The sequence below is a fragment of the Sarcophilus harrisii genome, chromosome 1 (genome assembly GCF_902635505.1).
Source record: "Sarcophilus harrisii chromosome 1, mSarHar1.11, whole genome shotgun sequence".
Classification (NCBI taxonomy): domain Eukaryota; kingdom Metazoa; phylum Chordata; class Mammalia; order Dasyuromorphia; family Dasyuridae; genus Sarcophilus; species Sarcophilus harrisii.
This window is the reverse complement of record NC_045426.1, coordinates 113,364,507-113,387,296: the sequence shown is the minus strand read 5'-3', so window position 1 is coordinate 113,387,296 and position 22,790 is coordinate 113,364,507. Positions and strand designations below refer to the sequence as shown.

The following is a 22,790-nucleotide window of genomic DNA, read 5'->3' as shown; positions in this document are numbered from 1 at the left end:
GAAAAACCTTCCCCTCCCTAAAAGCAAACTTTAACTTTTTTTTTTTAATGAGCAAAAAAGTAAACAGGACTCTGACAATAGACAGCTTCTGTGGTGAAAGAGAAGAACATTTTTCAAACTGAGGAGAATAAAGGCATATTATCTCCAGATGAAGCCATAAAAGATGATATAACCTGGTCCCCAACACAAGACTCTCCTAGAAGAAATTTAAAAGGATCTTAAAAGAGAGCTAGAAAACAAAATGGGGAAAGGAAATGAAAAATTTGCAAGAGGGTTTGGAAAAGGCAACAGAAACTATCTGAAAAAAATTCACTACAAAATAGACTTAGTGAAATGGAAAAAGCATATAACATTAAAAGATAAATTTGATAAAATGGAAAAAAGAAAGCAACTCTCAGAAAAACAGAATTTGTGAAATGGAAAAAGAAAATAACTCCTTAAAAAACAGAATTTATGAAATGGAAAAAAAAATTCCATAGAACAAAACAATTCATTTAAAAATTCAATTGGACAAATACAAAAAGAAGTAAAAAAAAAGTAAATGAAGAAAATAATTCACTAAATAATAGATTTGCTAAATAGATCTAAGAGAGACAATTTAAGGATTATTGGACTCCCTGAAATGCATGATTAAAAAAAGAGTCTAGACACTCTCTTTTAGGAAATCATAAAAGAGAACTGCCTGAATATCAGAATCAGAAGGTAAAATGACCATTGAAAGAATTCACCAAACACCTCCTGAAAGAGACCCCAAAATTAAAATCCCAAGGAATAATGTGGCTACATTTGACAACTATTGGACCAAGGAAAAAAATATTACAAGCAGCCAGAAAGAAATAATTCAAATACTGAGCTGCTACAATAAGGATTACTCGGGACTTAGCAGCTTTCACTTTATTTATTTTATTTTAATTTTTAATACCTTTTTATTTAAAAGATATATGCATAGGTGATTTTACAGCTTTGACAACTGCCAACCTTTTGTTGCAATTTTCCCCTCCTTCCCCTTACCCACTCCCCTAGATGGCAGGATGACCAATACATGTTAAATATATTAAAGTATAAATTAAATACAAAATAAGTATAGATGGCTAAACCGTTATTTTGCTGTACAAAAAGAATCAGACTCTGAAATATTGTACAATTAGCCTGTGAAGGAAATCAAAAAAATGCAGGACGGCAAAAATATAGGGATTGGGAATTCAATGTAATTCTTAGTTATCTCCCAGAGTTCTTTTGCTGGGTGTAGCTGGTTCAGTTCATTACTGCTCCATTAGAACAGATTTGTTCATCTCGTTGTTGAAGAAGGTCAGGTTCATCAGAATTGATCATCATGTAGTATTGTTGTTGAAGTATATAATGATCTCCTGGTCCTGCTCATTTCACTCAGCATCAGTTAGTGTAAGTCTCTCCAGGCCTTTCTGAAATCATCCTGTTAGTCATTTCTTACTGAACAATAATATCCCATATAACATTCATATACCACAATTTATTCAGCCATTCTCCAATTGATGGACATCTATTCAGTTTCCAGTTTCTGGACACTACAAATAGGGCTGCCACAAACATTCTTGCACATGCAGGTCCCTTTCCCTTCTTTAAGATTTCTTTGGGATATAAGCCCAGTAGTAAAATTGAGCAGCTTCTACTTTAAAGGATCGAAGGGCCTAGAATCTGATATTCCAAAAGGTGAAGGAACTTGGAATGCAGCCAAGAATAAATTACCCTGCTAAATTGAGTATTTCCTTTCAGGGAAAAAGATAGACATTCAATGAAATGGTGAATTCCATTTAATTCTGATGAAAAGACCAGGGCTAAACAACAACAAAAAAATGACCTTCAAATATAAAACTCAAGAGAAGCATAAAAAGGTAAAAAGAAAAAAAATCTCTTGAGAACTGAATTTCTGTTATGGATATACATTGAGAGTATATGTGTAATCTGACTTTATTTTATAATTTTAAAAAAATAAACTAGAGATGGAAAGGGTATTGTAACAGAAAACAAAAGGGAAAAGTGGAGGTAAAATGAGGGAAATTGCATCTCAGGTGAGGGAAAGAAGGGAGAATGATGAATATTGTGTGAGTCTTACTCTCATCAGCTTTGACCCAAAGAAAGAATATTAGATATATTTGGTTTTACCGAGGAACATCTCTCATCTTATAGAAAAGTGGGAGGGGAAAGAAGAAACAGGGAGGGTTAAGCTAAATAGAAGGGAAAAGAGAAATAGAAATGAAAAGGTATAAGAAAGGGAGGTCTCTTAAGGGGGAGGACTGCTTGAGGAAAGTAGTACTCATACATAAAATAATGGAGGGAAAGGAGTAAAAGGAAAGAGAAAAGTATAATTTGGGGTTAATAAGATGGCAGAAAATACAGAATTAGAAGTTGTAACTGTAAATGTGAATAGGGTGAACTATCCCATAAAACATAAGTGGATGGCAGACTAGATTAAAAGCCAGAATCCTACAATATTTTGTTTACAAGAAACACATTTAAAGCAGAGGGATACATACAAAGTAAAAGGTAAAAGGCTGGAGCAGAATCTATTATGCTTCGGATGAAGTAAATAAAAGCAGGGGTAGCCATCCTGATCTCAGATCAAGCAAGAGCAAAAAATTGATCTAATTAAAAGAGACAAGGAAGGAAACTATATCTTGCTAAAGGGTACCATACATAATGAAGCAATATCAATATTAAACAAAAATGCACCAATTGGTGTAGTATCTAGAAGTTAAAAGAGTTGCAAGAAGAAACAGACAGCAAAACTATAATAGTGGGAGATCTCAACCTTGCACTCTCAGAACTAGATGAATCAAACCCCAAAATAAATAAGAAAGACATTAAAGAGGTAAATAGAACACTAGAAAAGTTAGGTATGACAGATCTTTGGAGAAAACTGAATGGAGAGAGAAAGGAGTACACTTTCTTCTTGGCAGTTCATGGAAACTGTATAAAAATTAATCATATATTAGGACATAAAGACCTCAAATGCAAATGCAGAAAGGCAGAAATAGTAAATGCATTTTTTTCAGATCACAATGGAATAAAAATTACTTTCAATAAAGGGCCAGGGGGAAATAAATCAAAAAAGAAATTGGAAACCAAATAATCTCATTCTAAAGAATGAATGACTAAAACAATAAATCATAGACACAATCAATAATTTCATCTAAGAGAATGACAATAATGTGATAACATACCAAACTTTGTGTGATACAGCCAAAATGGTAATAAGGGGAAATTTTATATCTTTAGATGTTTACTTGTATAAATAGAGAAAGAGAAAATCAATAAATTGGGCTTGCAACTAAAAAAAGATAGGAAAAAAAAAACAAATTAAAAAACCCCAATCAAATACCAAACTTGAAATTTTAAAAATAAAAGGAGAGATCAAGAAAACTGAAACTAAAAAAAAAAAATAAACATTTAGTTAATTTGATTAGAAAAAGGAAAGAGGAAAAACAAATTGAGTCTAAAAAATGAAACAGGAAAACCATCCACCAATGAAGAAAAAACCAGAGCAAATATCAGGAGTTACTTTGCCCAATTTTATGCCAATAAATTTGACAACCTAAATGAAATGGAAGAATATAGATTGCCCAGATTAACAGAAGAGAAAATAAGTTACTTAAATAGTTCCATTTTAGAAAAAGAAATAGAACAAGCTATTAATCAACTCCCTAATAAAAAATCTCCAGGACCAGATAGATTTATATGTGAATTCTATCAAACAGTTTAAAAAAGTCAACTCTAATACTATGTTAACTATTTGAAAAAATAGAGAATGAAGGACTCTTAATAAATTCCTTTTATGACACAGACATGGTATTGATACCTAAACCAGGTAGGATGAAAACAGAGAAAGAAAATTATAGACCAAGCTCTCTAATAAATATTGATGAAAAAAAAACTTAAATAAAATATTAGCAAAGAGATTACAGATAATCATCCCCAGGATAATACACCACAACCAAGTGGAATTTATAGCAGGAATGCAGAGCTGGTTCAATATTAGGAAAAGTATTAGCATGCTTGACAATAACCAAATTAACAAAAATTATATGATTATCTCAATAAATGCAGAAAAAGCATTTGATAAAATCCAACACCCATTCCTATTAAAAAACACTAGAGAGTATAGCAATAAATAGGCTTTTCCTTAAAATGTTCAGTAGCATCTATTTAAAACCATCAGCAAGCATCATATTAAATGGAGATAAACTAGAATCATTCACAATAAAACCAGGGGTGAAACAAGTTTGCCCACTATCACCATTGCTATTCAATATTGTATTACAAATGCTAGCCCTGGCAATAAGAGAAGGAAAAGAGATTAAAGGAATTACAGTAGGTAATGAGGAAACCAAATTATCACTCTTTGCAGATGATATGATGGTATACTTAGAGAACCCCAGAGAATTAAGTAAAAAGCCATTAGAAATAATCCACAACTTAGGCAAAGTTGCAGCAAGAAAAACAAAGAGAAGTTCCATTTAAAATACCTTTTGATAATATAAATTATTTGGCCATTTATGTGCCAAGGAAAAGTCAGGAACTATATAGCAAAGCTAGAAAACTTTTCACACAAATAAATTCAGATGTAAGCAATTGGAAAAATATCAAGTATTTGTGGATAGGTAGAGTGAATATAATAATGATGACAATACTCCATAAACTATTTATTTATTGCTATAACAATCAAAGTCCCAAGAAACTATTTTATTGACCTAGAAAAAATAACAACTAAATTCATCTGGAAGAAGAAAAGGTCAAGAATTTCTTTCTTTTTTCTTTTATTTTAGCTTTTTATTTACAAGATATGTGCATGGGTAATTTTTCAGCATTGACAGTGGCAAAACCTTTTGTTCCAATTTTTCCTCCTTCCCTCCACCCTCTCCCCTAGATGGCAGGTAGACCAATATATGTTAAATATGTTAAAATATAAAGTTAAATATAAAGTTAAATACAATATATGTATACATGTCCATACAGTTATTTTGCTGCACAAGAAGAATCAGACTTTGAAATAGTGTAGAATTAACCTGTGAAGGAAATAAAAAATGCAGGTGGACAAAAATAGAGGGATTGGGAATTCTGTGTAGTGGTTCATGCTCATTTCCCTGAGTTCTTTCACTGGGTGTAGCTGGTTCAATTCATTCTGTTTTTTTGGAACTGATTTGTTTCATCTCATTGTTGAAGAAGGCCACATCCATCAGAATTGATCACCATATAGTATTGTTGTTGAAGTATATAATGATCTCCTGGTCCTGCTCATTTCACTCAACACCAGGTCATGTAAGTCTCTCCAGGCCTTTCTGAAATCGTCCTGCTAGAATGATTGCCACTGTCAATGCTGAACAATTGCTAGAACAATAATATTCCATAACATTCACATACCACAATTTATTTAGCCATTCTCCAATTGAGAGGCATCCACTCAGTTTCTAGTTTCTGGTAATTACAAAGAGGGCTGCCACAAACATTCTTGGACATACAGGACCCTTTCCCTTCTTTAAGATCTCTTTGGGATATAAGTCCAGTAGTAACACTACTAGATCAAAGAATATGCACAGTTTGATAACTTTTTGAGCATAGTTCCAAATTGCTTTCCAGAATGGTTGGATGTGTTCACATTTCCACCAACAATGTATCAGTTTTCAGTTTTCCCACATCCCCTCAAACATTCCACATTATCTTTCTCTGTCATTCTAGCCAATCTGACAGGTGTGTAGTGGTATCTCAGAGTTGTCTTCATTTGCATTTCTCTGATTAATAATGACTTGGAGCATATTTTTACATGGCTAGAAATAATTTCAATTTCTTTAGCTGAGAATTGTCTGTTCATATCCTTTGACCATTTATCAATTGAAGAATAGCTTGATTTCTTATAAATTAGAGTCAATTCTCTATATATGTTGGAAATGAGGTCTTTATCAGAACCTTTGTAAAAGTGTTTTCCCAGTTTATTGCTTCCCTTCTAATCTTGTCTGCATTAGTTTTGATTGTACAAAAATTTTCAATTTGATATAATCAAAATTTTCTATTTTGTGATTAATAATGATCTCTAGTCCTTCTTTGATCATAAATTCCTTCTTCTTCCACAGGTCCGAGAGGTAAGTTTTCTTATGCTCTTCTAAATTATTTATAATTTCATTCTTTATGCCTAGGCCATGAACTCATTTCGACCTTAGCTTGGTGTACAATGTTAAGTGTGGGTCAATGCCTAGTTTTTGCCATGCTAATTTCCAATTTTCCCAGCAGTTTTTGTCAAACAATGAATTCTTATCCCAAAAGCTGGGGTCTTTGAGTTTGTCAAACACTAGATTATTAAAGTTATTGACTATTTTGTCCTTTGAGCCTAACCTATTCCACTGATCAACTTGTCTCTTTCTTAGTCAATCTAAATGGTTTTGGTCACTGCTGCTTTATAATATAATTTTAGATCTGGTACAGCTAGGCCACCTTCATTTGATTTTTTTATTTCATTAATTCCCTTGAAATTCTAAGGTCAATAATTTTAAATGAATTAGTCAAGAGAAAAGCAAATGAAGGTGGCCTAGCTTTACCAGATCTACAACTATATTACAAAGCAGCAGTCATCAAAACCATTTGGTACTGTCTAAGAAATAGCGAAGTTGATTAGTGGAATATGTTAGGTTCACAGAACAAAATAGCCCATGATTATAATCTAGTATTTGACAAACCCAAAGGCCCCAGTTTTGGGGATAAGAATTCACTGTTTGACAAAAACTGCTCGGAAAATTGGAAACTAGTGTGGCAGAAAGTAAACATAGACCCACACTTCACACTGTATACCAAGATAAGGTTGAAATGGGTTCATATAATCTAGACATAAAGAATTATACCACAAATTTGAAGAACATAGGATAATTTACCTCTCAGATTTGTGGAAGAGGAAGGACTTTGTGACTAAAGAAGAAGTAGAGACCATTATTGATCATAAAATAGATAAATTTGACTATGTTAAGTTAAAAAGTTTTTGTAAAAGCAAAACTAATGCAGACAAGATTAGAAGGGAAGCAATAAATTGGGAACACATTTTTATATTCAAAGGATCTGATAAAGACCTCATTTCTAAAATATATAGAGAATTGACTCAAATTTATAATAGCTTAAGCCATTCTCCAATTGATAAATGGTCAAAGGATATGAACAGATAATTTTCAGATGAAGAATTTGAAACTATTTGTAGCTACATGAAAAGGTGCTCCAAATCACTATTGATCAAAGAAATGCAAATTAAGACAACTCTGAGATTTCACTACACACCTGTCAGATTGACTCAGATGACAGGAAACGATACTGACCTATGTTGGAGAGGATATGGGAAAACTAGGACACTGATATATTGTTGATGGACCTGTGAACGGATCCAACCATTCTGGAGAGCAGTTTGGAACTATGCTCATAAAGTTATCAAACTGTGGATATCCTTTGATCCAGCAGTGTTTCTCCTGGGATTATATACCAAAGAGATCTTAAAGGAGGGAAAGGGACTCACATGTGCAAAAATGTTTTTGGTAGCCCTTTTTGCATTGGCAAGGAACTAGAAACTGAGTGTATGCCCATCAACTGGAGAATGGCTGAGTAAGTTATGGTATATGAATGCTATGGAATACTATTTTTTATAAGAAACAACCAGCAGGATGATTTCAGAGAGGCTTGGTGAGGCCTACATGAACTAATACTAAGTGAAATGTGCAGAACCAGGAGATAATTATACATGTCAACAACAAGACTATATGATGATCATTTCTGATGGACCTGGCTCTCTTCAACATTGAGATAATTCAAACCAGTTCTACTTGTGCAGTGACAAAGAGAGACATATACACCCAGAGAGACAACTGTGGGAATAGAGTGCGGAACACAACAAAGCATTCTCATTCTCTCTGTTGTTATTGCTTGCATTTTATTTTTGTTTTTTCTTAGTTTTTCTTTTTCTTTCTTCTTGATCTGATTTTTCTTGTGCAACAAGATAACTGTATAAATATGTAAACATATATTGGATCTAACATGTATTTCAACATATATAACATGTATTGGACTACCTGCCAGCTAGGGGAGGGGGTGGGGAGATGGAGGGGAAAATTTGGAATAAAGTTATGCAAGGTTCAGTGTTGGAAAAATTACCCATGCATATGCTTTGTAAATAAAAAGCTTTAATTTAAAAAAAGAAATATTCTTTTCCTTCTCTTCTGTCCCTCTTGACCCTGAAATTTATCAGAGATGTCCACAATATCAAGTTGAGACTAGCACACCTTTCATTTATATAGTCAGATCTTAACTCTCTACCTGACAGCCCTACCTCAACTCATTATAATTAGTAACCAAGCTAATTATATATAGATAGATAATATCTATATAGATACAGATATAAATATATGTATTTCACCTGATACCTTTCATTTGCCTGATTTCAAAGATAATCTTTGAGTAAAGATATTGCAAATAGTTCATTTAGCTTCTCAGTTACTTTGTTTTCATCCAAGAATCTAATAAGAATGAAACCTACAATGAGCCCATAGTTTCTCTAGCTAGGTCTTCTCTATATTTAAAAATTCTTGTTCTTTTTCTCTCTCAACTTCTTTTTTTTTTCTCTGTTCTTCGATTTCTCTCTCTTTTTCTTTCTCTGTTTCTGCCTCTTGGTTTGTCCATCTTTCCCCTTCCCTATGTCTCTTTATTCCTTGTAAGGCAATAGGTTTGGTGCTGGAGACATAAGAAGAAAGAACAATTCTTGACCTTTGGGTGCTTAATTTCTACTGGGGAAATCAAACATTTACACAGGAAAGCATACAAGATGCTTTGAGAGAAAATAAAGTACTAATAAGGGATTCAGAAACCCTACCTGGTAAAGGAGGAGCCTCAAAGGAAATTATGAATTCTAAGAGGTAGTAGCAAGAAGGAAATACCTTAAAGTGTATTGGACAAATTATGCAGTCATACTATCAAGAGGAGTTCCAAATTTGAGGAACAGCAAGTGTGTCAGCATGGATGAAAGATCTGGGTTCATAAAGAAAAATTATGTGAAATAAGTTTTAAAATATAGCAAAAGTCTTTAAACTTAAGCTCAACTGAAAAGTTTATTCAATATCCTAAAGACAGTGTTGAGGAATACTCTGAAGATTGATATGCTGAGGAGCAGCATGCACACATTTAAATATTATCTATAACCACTGAAATGCATTTTATTTATTTATTTTCATTTTTGTTGTTGTTGTTTTCTGGCAAGGAAATTGGAGTTAAATGACTTGTTCAGAGTCATACAGATATTCAAGTGTCTGAACCTAGATTTGAACTCAGGTGTTCTTAATTCTAAGTCTATGCTCTATCCACCATACCACCTCGCTATCTCAGAAATCTAGTTTTTCAATTATTTTAGTCTAGTTAATATCTTGTTTGTACCTGCCCTGTTTTATTTGATGGGGAATTATTTGGAAGATTTACCTTCTGTGGTTCTCCTGACTCTAACACTGTAGCCTCTTTTGTTTCATTCTTTAGTGTAATTCTTTGTGCCTAATCTTTTTGATCATTAGTCACATTTATTCTTGGTTTCCAATCATTACAGTTTTTTAAATTATATTTGCTTCTCCGGACTAAAAATAAATAAATAAATAAATAAATAAATAAACCTTTGCCATTCTTTAGGTGCTATTTTCCAACTTTTTAATATATATATATATATATATATATATATATATATTTACTTTTCTGTATATCTGATTTTCCTTCATCTCTTAAAAGTAGAGAACAAACCAGTGCAAAGTTCTTTTATAATGACTCAAGAGAAAAAATGTTTTATTTTCTTGCTTTTGCTTACATGAATATTACATACTAATATTGAGCATTTCTTGCTCAGTTATATCCTATCTGTAGGCCACTGTGAATTTTAACCTTAAAACTGGCATTATTATCAATTCTAATAAGTCTGTCCCTAGATGTACTATTTCATTTGTCACTATATTTAATAACTTTTATTTTGGAAAATACCACTTCCTAATATTTAAAATCAGTTTGAATTCTAATTTTTTCTTTCAAACTTTTACTATTCTAGACAATCTTTTGAAGATAGCTTTTTTCCCCCTCAGGGAGCTTACATTTCATTGTGAACCACTATAACCATTTTGGAAATAAATTTGAAATTAAATAAATAAAGTGACTAAAATATCCAAATCCTTTGACCCAGAAATTCTATTCCTGGGCTTATCCCTCTAAGAAGGATAAAAAGAAAGAAAAAATTCCCCACATACAACAAAATGTTTATAGTACACTTTTTACAATAGCAAAGAATTTGGGACAAAGTAGATGCCTATTGATTGAGAAATCAAACAAATTGTGTTACATGCATGTGATGGTGTAATGCCAGGGCAACTAAGCAAGATAGAGATTAGAGAACAATTTAATAGTTTATTTAATGGAGAGATTTACTGGGACCAAATAGATCCATGTCTGGTCCTTGAGCTGAAAGAGAATATTGTCTCAAAGAATCCAGCAGTGAATGTCAGATACAAGATTCTTTTATAGGGTAACAAGAACAATGACATAATGGGGAGGTACCTGGATGGGGATGACCTAATGGAGGGAGGCACTTAGGATGACATAATGGGAGGTACTGGAGAGGCTCCTGATATTCTAATGATGTCTAAAATGGATAAAGACCTTTATCCCATCAAATATTAAGAGGGAATAAGTAAAGCCTAAGGTCTAAGATATAAGACCTTTATCCTATCAAACATTAAGAAGGAATGGTTATAACCTGAGGCAGAGTAACTAAATGGGACAATTAAGGAAACTGGGTCAGGACATTAAAAGGGAACTGTGCCACAACATTCCACACTTTCTTTTCTAACTGTTCAAATCATTGAATTACCTTCCTCTAGAGGGTCTTAGCACCATAACTTTGACCAACCCTATGTAAAGTAAATACATCAAATAAAAACCAAAATAAAGCTAGAAAAATGCAAGGACTTATGGCAAGGACAAGTCTCTCCCTGATAACCCCAGAGTTAATCATCAAGACACAAAATTCCCTATTGCAATCATATCAGGTCCTCTGCAGTTGGGGAGCATATAGACAATTCACTGTGAGTTAGGTCTGTGGTCATTTGGGCATAACTCAGCCTCTGCTTACAGAGCAGCAGGGCTCAAGACAGTCCTGCTGCCCATTCAGAGGGGCAACCCACTCCAGGGGAGATGGGTGAGGCTTGGAGTAGCTCCACCTGTTCCTGCCCAGAGGAACAGACAGGGCTGCAGAAAGGATCAGATTTCTGAGCAGATTATACAGTTAGACCAAGGCAGGTAAACCCCAAACTTTTAGAGGCCTGATACAAAATTTCAAGGTCCTTTTAAGTATGCTGAAATACTAATTAAGGACCTGGGATAACAGGAGTGGAGAAACAGATCAGAGAGATCCTGCCAGTCCTAGGACAGATGTCCGATTTCTGGGTTGTTTCTAAAAAATAATCCCCAAAACTGAGTCTGCCAGGGCAATTCCAAAAGAATAAGGGATTTCAAAGTTAAAGCATAACCAGAAAATTAGTCCAGTAAATTTAAGCAAAAAGTAAAGGACTGTTTAAAGAACTTCCAATTAAATCTGAACTAGTAAGATAGGGGGTGGGGCAGAAGTGCCTAAGAAAATACACCAGTTTCCCCAATTTCCTTTGTTTTGAACATAGTTTTAAAAAGTTCATATTTATATCATAACAGTGATTTCAAAATACTTTACATACATTGGAGCAGCTACCTCTCAGTATACTTCTTCAGTCAGTCAACAAGCATTTATTAAGCCCTTGCAATGTGTCAGAACTATGATATTCATTGAGGATTTCAAAAAAAAAGCAAGTCAGCTCAGTTGACTATTGGATGATGCAGTATGGTTTCAGTTATAGATTCTATTCCAGAGGATTTACTTTACATTTGTTTTTCTGCACTCTTTATCTGAGAGGAATAAGTAATTAAAGCATCATTAATCAAGAAGAGTATAGGTGGGAGATGAAGGCTAGTGAGTCTGGGTATCATGGAAAGTTTATTGATGAGAAGGTATATATTGATATAAAAGACAAAGAGACATTAAAATAAATAAAGATTCTCCCAATGGTGAAAGACCCCCTCCCCCTTTATCAAATAAATCCATGAACCCGAACACTTCAAAGATATATATATTTTAGGAAAGCGATTTAACTGTAATTCCCCCCCCCCCTGCAGTTTTGATGTTGTGTTCTGTTTTCCCTAAATAATACGATTGGTCAGAGCCTCAGGGATGCTAAAAATTCAGTTTATGTTCAATACAAATAATGTTAAACATGTGTATTTCTTGGTTTTTCTATATTCAAATTTGCTAAAGGAGTTGTCTTTGAAGCCATTTGAACTAATACTCACCAAAAGCCTAATGAAATATCAAACTAACTTTCTCTAAATTCTGTGAAATAAATAAATAAATAAATGGAAATGGAGAGAGTGAAATATGGGGAACCTATAAAACTACTTCACATCATCAACATACAGTATATTTTGATCATTCAAAAGGTCATTGAATATAACTGCAAGAGAAATAACTGTCTAATTTTTATTTTTCCCAAGGTTAAAAAAAGTATATTGCTTTTTTTTTCTAGCTCTGTTAAGAGCAATTTTTTTTTTAAATGTCTAGTCTCTTTTCCTGGAGCATCATCTTCATCTTTTAACTCTTACCTGGAGCTATTACAGGAATGATAAATGATGTCTGAGTAATATATAAAATACCAAAGAAATCCATATTTTATCCCCCCAAAAGAACTGTTCTTTCCTGAATGTCACAAAAAAAATCATTCCTATTTCCAATCCAACAGGTTTGCCCTCCCCCTACTTGCAGAGGAGAACTGTTAGGTATCCCAGATATTTGTTGATGGACATCATGCCTCCTCCAGCTGTCAGGAACACAGCTGTCCTGTTTCCTTCTGAGTGATCAGGGCTGCTGATGCCCTCTAGCTAGCATGTTCTCTGATAAGGTCCAGTGGAGAGCAGCAAAAGAGCTGAACACTTGGCTTCTAATAGTAGTGCAAAAACAAATTTTACAACAAATTGCATTTTCAGGGCTGCCTGATGCCACACGATTAAATGGGCTGAATTTGTTCTAGTACACTAACCAAGAAGACTTCACAATGGAATAGCTTTCTCTTGGTAACTTTTAAAGCAGTTTAATAGAGAGTTTTTGCCTCTAGCATAGCTGGTGGAGGAGAGTTCAGAAGAAGAGAGGAGAAAATGTACATCTCTCCCTATTTCCCAAGGGGTGGGGCAGTATGGGGGAAGAACTTTGAGGACAGTCAGATTAAGTTGGTGAGTTGGTTAGATTTTTTTTTAACTCTTCTTTTAAAAAAAATTTTTTTTGTTAAAATAATGGCACTGAAGAGGAAAATCAGAGGGCTATATTTGTAAATATATATATATATATATATATGAATGATGCAAAATAAATAAACAAATGAAAGAATAAAAAATGTAAACAATACTTAAAACAAAATGAATGAACATTTGAAATGGAGGGCAGATCTAATTAGAATCATATAATATGAGAGAATACAACAACAAAAGGCTATGTCTGTCACAAGAAAGAAAACTAAGAGAACTCTTCTATGATCATTTGCTATATTCAAATTTTATTCTAAACATTAGGAAAAAAAACAAACATCACATTTTTTCTTATGAAATTTTAAAGTGTTTATGGAATATTAACAACACTTCCATACTCATAGGTGATAGCATGTTTTAATAAAGAGAAAACTTGGCTAAGAATAAGAGGCTCTGATTTTTGACCCAAACTCAGCACTAACAAGCTATATGACCTTGGAAAAATCATTTTCATATAAAAAACAAAGAAACCACTACAGTATAGTAGTGCAGAAATTCTTTAGAGAAAACAGATGAGGGGAGGAATACTAGCTCTAATCCTTCTAACCTTTATGACCTTGACCTTGAGAATATTACATTAGTCCTAGGAGAAGTCCTAGGTTTCAGTGTCTTCATTAGGAAATTGGATTATATGTTCTCTAAAGTTTTTGATAATTCAAGAGTCTATGATTATAGATAATCCTTAAGGACACCTCCATATTTTTCTGTGATACCATGATCTGAGAAAAGAGGCAAAATAAGCCTAGTTGAAATGAAGGTGTTATTTGAGTCACTGTGGGAATTATAGAAATGCAGGATCATCCATTTAGAGTTAAATGCTATCTAATTCATTCCCCATATTTTAAAGATATGCAATTGAGGCTCATCCACATTAACTTTCAATGTATTTCATATTATCACTGCACAAAATTGTGATACCTCCATGATATTTAAATTTAATTCTCCCCCATAATCAGTATCTTTTTTTTCTTTCTCTTCTCTTCCCCTCCCCCCGCAAAGCTACCCTTTAGTCTCACTGCAATTTCTTTTCATTCTTTCTACCATCCTATCCTCCAAGTTTTCTAAGCATTCCCTATTGCTATGGACTCACCTTTTTCCTTTCTTGTTATTGATTCCACAATTAACCAATTCAACTATACATCATTCTTGATTATTAACTCTCTTTCACTCTTGTTTTCCACCATTTACACAATCACACTCAATCCTGAATCACTCCACCATATATTTTTTACTTGTACTACAGACCTTGAGAATGCTACTGAGATGTTATGGTATCATGGTGATAATTGGACCAATTAATTATTCAATTATCCTATGTAATTCCATGCATTGTCCTGGATGTTGGGAATACAAAAAGAGGAAGCAAATAGTCCCTGCCAGCATGCTATCTATATTCTATCTTAGTAGACAACATGGACATAAATAAATATACACAAAAAACATATAAGATAAAAACTACACCATTTGGGGAAGGTAAGACACTGGGAGCTGGGCTTATGGAAGAGGTAAGATTTGAACTAAATCTGCTATAAATCTAAATTTTCTAATTTTAATGATATCTTTGCTGCTAACTAGCAAACATTTTCTTCCTTGATTGACTATTTATTTATCTCAAGTGAATGTTCCAAAACTTTCTTCTCTCCTCAGTCTCCCAATGCCACTCCTTATCTTATTACTTTCAGCAAATATTCACACTTCTGACTTTACTAAGAAAAGAGAAGTCAACCTGAGATTCCCTCATCTGTCCTACCCCATACCTTATCATGGAAGTGAATTTCCTCTGGATTCAATGGTTGTGTTCAGTTGTTTTTCATTTATATTTCACTCTTCATGACTTACTTTGAGATTTTCTTGGTAGAGATACTAGAGGTGGTTGACATTTCCCTATCCAGTTCACTTTATAGATAGGAACTGAGAGAAATAGAGTTAAGTAACTTGTCCATATTCACAAAGCTAGTAAATGTCTGAGGCAATATTTGACCTCTCTTCTTTCTTAAAGACCATGCCTTAAACCAAAAACAATCTGGATTCTAATTGATCACTAATAAGTCCTAGGCCAACTCCCATTTGGTCATTATTTGGGTCTTACTGACTTAGATTGAATGTAAATAAGCCATCATTTCTGCTTTGGCCAGAAACCCTGAGAGTATCTCCCCTGCCTCCATTCATTCACTCACTTATTTATTTATTTAATTGTTTATTTATTTATTTTTTTTTGGGGGGGGAGGTTAGATTAGTTGAAAGCTGCCATTCTTTGCCTAAATTGCTACTTAGTTTTAATTACTGAATGGGTGTGACCTCAGTCAAACTGAGATTTGTTGAAGAACTTAGTTTAAAAAGACCAAGGTATCCCATTTCATCCAGGACTATCTCCAGTCATCTTGACTCATCTTGCCACCGAACTCAGATGGCTCTGGAGGGGTAAATGAAACAAGTAACTTTGCATAGCCCTCCCTCACTTAAATCCAATTCACTTGCGTATAATGGCAAAATCTCCCTATATCATGGTCCCTTTGAAAGTGAAGGACAAATGACAACAATTTGATCTCAGGAGACTTAAGTCTTCCTGTTTTCAGTGAAGAGGTATTCAAATTCTCCCTTTGATTCTTACTTACCTATGTGATCTTACTCAAGTCACTTACCCTCTCTCATTCTCAATACTTTCCCCAATTAATTGAAAGAATTAGAAAATTTCTGAGTTCCTTTCAGCTTTAGAACTAGACAACTTCTGAATTTCTTTTCAGTTTTAAATTCATCCTCTGATTCTCAATAGTCTGCTGCATTTTCACACACACATACACACACACACACACACACACACACACGTACTATTTTTCCTTTACTTTCTGAAAAAGAGGTGCCCTTTCTTTTTGATGTGGCCAATTTCTACTTGTGTCTTTGATTCTGCCCTTTCCTGTCTTCTTGAGGACCATGTCATATTCATTGTTCCCTCTCCCTCCTCTCTCACACATATGTGACTTACTAGCTCCTTCACTACTGCTTGTAAATATATTCATGTCAGTTACTGTTAAAAAATACTTCATTTATTCCTTTTATCCTCTCATGTCTTCTCTTTTCTATCCTCCTTTTCACAACAAACCTCCTAGAATGAATATCTACAGATACATTGCCCATATTTCCTTACTATTCATCTACTTCTCAATTTTTCAGTGTAGTTTCCAATCACATCACCTGAGTGATACTCAATGCTCATTCTGAAGGTTTTTTCTCAGTCCTCATTTTCTTTGAGGGTTTTAACATGATGGGCTTCCTATAGCCATTGGCCTCTACAACACAATTCTATGCTGGCTCTTCTCTTACTTGCCTGACAATTCCTTCTCAGGTTTATCATATATCTCTTCTTTCTTATGTATCATGTTCCTCCAGGTTCTTGCTTTGATCCTCCTTACTCTTTTCTTTCCACTCTTAATTATCTCAGTTGCTCCCATGGTTTCAATGATCACTCTTTCTAGGTTATTGGCACATATCAGTATATCAAGTCCAAGTCTTTCCCTTAAGCTCTAGTTCATTTTCATCAACTGCACTTGTTCTTTGGGTCTTACCATTTTAATTCTGGGCTTAATGTGGACAGATGATCAGTTTAGACTACTGTAGAAGAGTTCCCAAATTCAAGAGATCTGCCAACATTAACTTCCTAAGAAGCAAGGAGTATAGGTCTGTGCCACTACACCTGTCATTGTATTATCTTGTTCCAATTTATTATATTAAGAATATATTACTTCCTTCTGACTCTATCACTCCTTAAAATAGAATGTAAATTCCTTGGGGAGAAGAATTGATTTATTTTTGTGAGATTTATTATGCACACAATATAGTATATCTACACCACACACACACACACACACACACACACACATTTTGGAGGGGCAAATGTGACTTGCTCATGGACAGTGTTAAGTGAGACTGGATTTAAACTTGGGTTCTCCTGATTTCAGTTTCTTTTCACTGCATCATGTAGCTGCCCCTGTAAATTCTAGTTGAATTGAATTAATAAAGCAATCTATATTCACTAGAAAAATAACATATAGAATTATAGATTTACAACTGGAAGGGATTTTAGAGATTAATGAATGATCTAATGACCTCATTTTATAGGTGAAGAAACTGAAACTTCAAGGGTTTTTAGCAATTTTCTATAACTTATAATGTAAGTGTACAACCCGAATTCAAATTTTACCATTTCCACTCTCTAGCATACAACAATTGATCTACAGTATTTGGTGAAATGCTTCTCGTATTGAATTCATTTGTTTATTATGATATTGATTTTTTTGGAGTAATATAATGTATAGTAATTTTTAATTAATGATAAGAAAGGAGGATATTCTCAGTTTGATTTATCTTAGATTACATAAACCTATCATGTCCCCTCAGTTCAGTTCTGATGTATACACACACACATATACATGTATCCATACATGCATACATATGTGTATACATATATGTGACAAAATATCTTGCCTGAAAACTCTAAGAACAGGAAGTATTAAAGGGTTATCATTTTCATTGCAAGGGAAACCCACACTAATGGAATTACGGTTGCATCAGATGATCCAAGTGCCATCACTAATATGACTACTTACATGTCGTTGGATTTTTTTTTAAGGAAAATTCTTTAATTTAGTCAAATTGATTCTTCTATTTTTTAAAAAATGAGGCAGTCATTATAATTTTAAATAAAGGATAAGATGATAACAAACTACTTTAAAAGAAGATTCCGCTAATGGAATTTTCCTCCTACTAATAAAAAAATATATAAATCAACTTTGAAATCTTCCTCTCCATTGGCCATTTAAAAAAATAATCCTTAAAATGTCCAACTAAGTGCAATTTGCTTTTTCACTTACTTCACTTCTTGTTGATCTGACAAGTACATTAAGTGCATGAATATATGTTGACCAGTTCTATATCAGTTGTAGGCATATGTATAATTATATCCTCATTCTCTTCATTACAAAGAAAACACTAATGCTTATAACAGATTTCTTCTTATGGTATTGTTTATATCATTCAATAAAGCCATGAGGCAGTATTAAGAGGCTGTTTGAATATATATAATTGTTTTAAATTTGGAGATGAGTTAGTTTCCATCAACTACAAATTTCTCAATAACTCATGTGGTCCTATACTCTTTTTCTTACTTAAAAATATGACTTCATTTTTTTTAGCTCTAAATAGAAACCAATGCTACTCAACACCAATGTTTTTGGTAATTTTTTGATACAAAATGAATATCAATGATTTCCCCCCTGCCATATTCAAGATTTCTAAGTCAGATGAACTATTATAAAGCTGAGTTCTCTGGCTACTTACAACATAGAACATGGCAAAGAAGGCATGGACTGTTCTCTAAGATTATATTCCTAAACATTTTTTTTCTTTGATGTTGTTATTAGCACTATTCTTCTGAATAGAAAACATAGGCAAATTACTGCATTCACTACTATTGTAAATGTCAGCCAATTATAGCTCAGGTTATATAAAAGGCACAAGAGGTTAAGTTACATCAAGCACTCTCTCTAATGAGTGCAATGTACTTTCTTTTTGAGATTTTTTTGGCTTCCCTTGAACCAAAGAAACTTATTATATCTTTTAGTTGTTTTGTTTGCATAGATAGTATATTAAGTAGTAAAAATATTAAGAGAAATGAAAAAAATCATTAATGCCTTTTTAAAAGTATATACATTGGGTAAAAATACAGTTCTTAAATTTAAATCCTTTTAATACATAAAAAAAATTGTCAGATAAAAATATTTTAAATGCATTATATACTTTGGTTTTATTGACAAAAATACTTAAAAATAAATATTTTTGATTAAGACATTAAAAAATTCTTTGAGATTTTTGTAAGTATGGTCTTCAAGCTTTTAGGTGACAAAACACTTTCAAAATCTCTAGAAATTTACAAATGCGTTCTACAGATTGAAGAGATTGGCATTCTATTGATGATTTTTGATTTTAGAAATGAATTTTCCAAAGTATTTTGTTTGGTTTAAGAAGAATGGGATTATATTTCTGAGACTGCTTTGCTCATTTCTTAAGAAAATATCAAATTTCACAGGCAATTTAGTCCTTAATGACAATGCATCTTTTGATGTTTATTAAATTAAAGGACTTGAGATAGCCAAGAAATGAATTCTAAAAAGAGTGACTTATACATTTGTACTAAAACTAATTATTCCTTAAATGTTTAAAGCATCTGTTCAATTTACATTTAGGCAAAGGCATCTAAAAGCATTTTAAATCCTTGTCAAGAATTTAAGCTATAAAAGAACTCTCTTTATAGCCAAGTAGGCAAAAGATTCCTATTATAAAATAGGAAAAAAAACTTTATTGCAGAGAACAATGGGTCTTTTTTGTAATATCACAAGGTTGAGTATGAGATACATGATGTGTAGAATGGATTGTTAAGGAATCGCAATCCAAACGTTTGATACCCAGGAACAGAAGTGCTCTGCAAATAACTTTACAAGAATTGACAAAAGCAGGTAGACTGCTGACTTTAGCCCTAAATTTTTATGTTCAAATTGGACATGTGTCTCAATTAAAAAAAATAGACTGTTGGGGAAGGTTTTTGCTTCCCAGCACCTCATTGAGTATATGTATACACTCATATTTATATATGAAATCCATGAAACTTTTACTTTATAAAATTAATAGGTTTCCAGAGATTAATCAGCTTCAATAAAAATAATAATAAATGTAACTCCTAATGCATGAAAAGAATACTAAAGTAACATTGTGTGTAAAGAGCAGAGGTGGAGTTCAAAGAAAAAAGCACAGATAGAGTATATTCCAGAAAGTCAGGAGGAAAATATTTTGTAAGTTGAAACCCTATAAAGGAAAGTGCCTTTTCAACATGTCCCTGATTTCAAATTTGCCTCCTTAGGGATTTCAGAGACTTTCCCTTAGGTGAGAGTTATTCCTCTATCTTGATCTGAGCTGAGATCTCATCTTCCTAGCTAAAGGAATTTATTTAAAATGAGAATTATTTAAAGTATTCTAAACTGTAGAATATATGCTTCAAATATATGATTGACTTTATTTTCATAAATGAGTCTCCTTGGCTACTTTCTATTTGTGGCAGTCTTCTATATATTCAGTGTTGGATGGGATAAGCTACATGAGCAAATGTTAGCTATATTTCACTTTCTTCACCAGGGAAGTAACTTTTCTTTTGTACTCCACATATTGTAGTCCTAAATCAGAGACATTTGAAGAAGTAGAAAGATCTAGTTCCAGTTCAATATCCCTTTTAGATATGAAAGAAAGAATGGCCAGCCTTTTGGTACTTCTGGTATTTGTCTATCTCTTTCTATCCCTTTCACTTAACCATGTTGCCCCTGGCTAGCTTACTGTCATCTGAGACATAGTGTTTTGGTCTTCTTTTGATAGAAGTGGGCCAGATTCCCCAGATCTATTCATGTCATCATTAATCCTTTTACATTTAGCCAACCCCTTGTAGATACACAAATGTTTATGAGCACAAACTTATAATACATTTTAAAATACAAATTTAAAATAGGCTATGTAAAATGCATCTTAGAATCTAATTATAAAATCTCATTAGAATAAAGAAAAATAATTACCTGTTCATTTATCTGTTTTCTAAATTCACAGTTTTCTTAAGCAGGAGCACACCTGTATTTGAAAAGAGTATGTAAAATATTGTCAGTTATATTTTACCCATTAGGATAAATTAAGCTATACTACTATTACTACTACTACTACTACTACTACTACTACTACTATTACTACTACTACTACTACTACTACTACTACTACTACTACTACTACTTACTACTACTTGCTACTATTACAATTTCTTCTTCTTCTTTATAGTCTTAATATTTTCCACAACACACTATGCCAAGGTTCTTAACTTTTGTGTATGTGCTTGTGATGAACCCTTTGACAATATGTTTAAACCTATGGTTCACTTCTCAGAATATATATATATATATATATATATATATGTATATATATATATATATATAGTTTTTAAATATATAAAATACATAGGAGGGCAAAGAATTCCAATTAATTAAAATGATGTTATCAAAGTATTCAAAGCAAAAAAAGTTAATGTGATGAACTCATTATTTTATCAGGGCCTTAATACAAAACTCCTCAAACATTTCATGAAAATAAATGATTTCTTTTTAACTTCAGGTTTTGAAATTGAAAAACAGATTCAGAATGGTAGTGGTAATAATAGGAGCTAAATGACTGGGGGGATCCTCATAATTCACTTGGCTTTTTAGAAAAAAAGTCAAGAAGAAATGGCTTCCAGATCATCTCTTATCCCTACAGATTGTCAGGATGATGATAGAATAGTAACTATAATTCTTCTTTCAATTAGATTGACCTCCTTAATTAACTGGTTAGAATTCATGTATTTTTGATTGAAAAGAAGCTTCATTTAAATATTCAATTTAATACAAGCGGTGATATGGTTGCTAGAAAACGTAATGAATTCTCTGATAATGCTTAACAGCAATGATATTTTGGGGGAAATGAAGGCATATTTTAGAAAAAGTGGGTGAATGTAGTCAGATGATGATGTATTTAAAACATCTGAGCAAATACTTTATACTCAACACATGGCCCTTAATCTGAATAATCTTATTTTACACCTATTCCACTTTGAGAACATTCAGCTGTAAAATGAGGCAATTTAATGACCTCAAAGGACTCTTTAAGCTTAAAATATCAATTCCTATAATACTGGAAATTTCAATACATAGAGTATCAAAGATTTAGGATTGACTACCCAAGCAAGATGAAGTCCAGTGAAGTCCAACTCCTATACTTTGCAGATGAGAAGGGATTTGTTCATAGTCACACAGATTTTCAAACCAAAATCTCGGGATTCAAACCCATTTCTTCAGATTCCAAATCCCATTCTTTTTCCATCCACTATGGTCTAAAGTCTCATTTTGTTGCATATGGGGGAAAATAAAACAAGAACACACACACACACACACACACACACACACACAAACCAAAAATTCTTATCCTTCCTATTGATTTTAGTCTTATTTATCTATTCACTGATCCATGGCAGAAGGATAGAGCTACAAATAAGTTATCACCTAAGTCAAAAACTTGAATAAAATCTTTTGGGAAAAATTTTGAATAAAGCAACCAATGGATAGATTGTATTTTTCATTTTTTTTTAGCAGTTAGTGTGACACTGTATAAATATAGCCTATCTTAGACAAATAAAGCTGCCTAAAAAAGTTTGTGAAAAATTTTGGAGGCTAAAATCAGTTTTTAAAATATAGCTAAACACAAACCCTAGTAGGTGGCACAGTAGATAAAGTGGCAGGCCTGGTGTCAAAAAGACCTGAGTTCAAATGCAG

General features: G+C 33.0%; 1 protein-coding gene across 3 annotated transcripts in view; it reads right to left on the bottom strand.

Annotated features, from left to right (window-relative positions):
- The window catches only part of PTPRD (protein tyrosine phosphatase receptor type D), a 1,049,942-nt gene extending 1,028,898 nt beyond the window's left edge, over positions 1-21,044 (bottom strand). For 2 of the 3 annotated variants that reach the window (XM_031947812.1, XM_031947874.1), the window contains exon 1: positions 21,015-21,039. The gene's annotated coding sequence lies outside the window, so the exon portion shown is untranslated. Of the gene's footprint in view, positions 1-21,014 lie in introns of all 3 variants that reach the window. The other variant, XM_031947762.1, reaches the window with a different exon arrangement.
- Between the last annotated feature and the right edge of the window lie 1,746 nt (positions 21,045-22,790).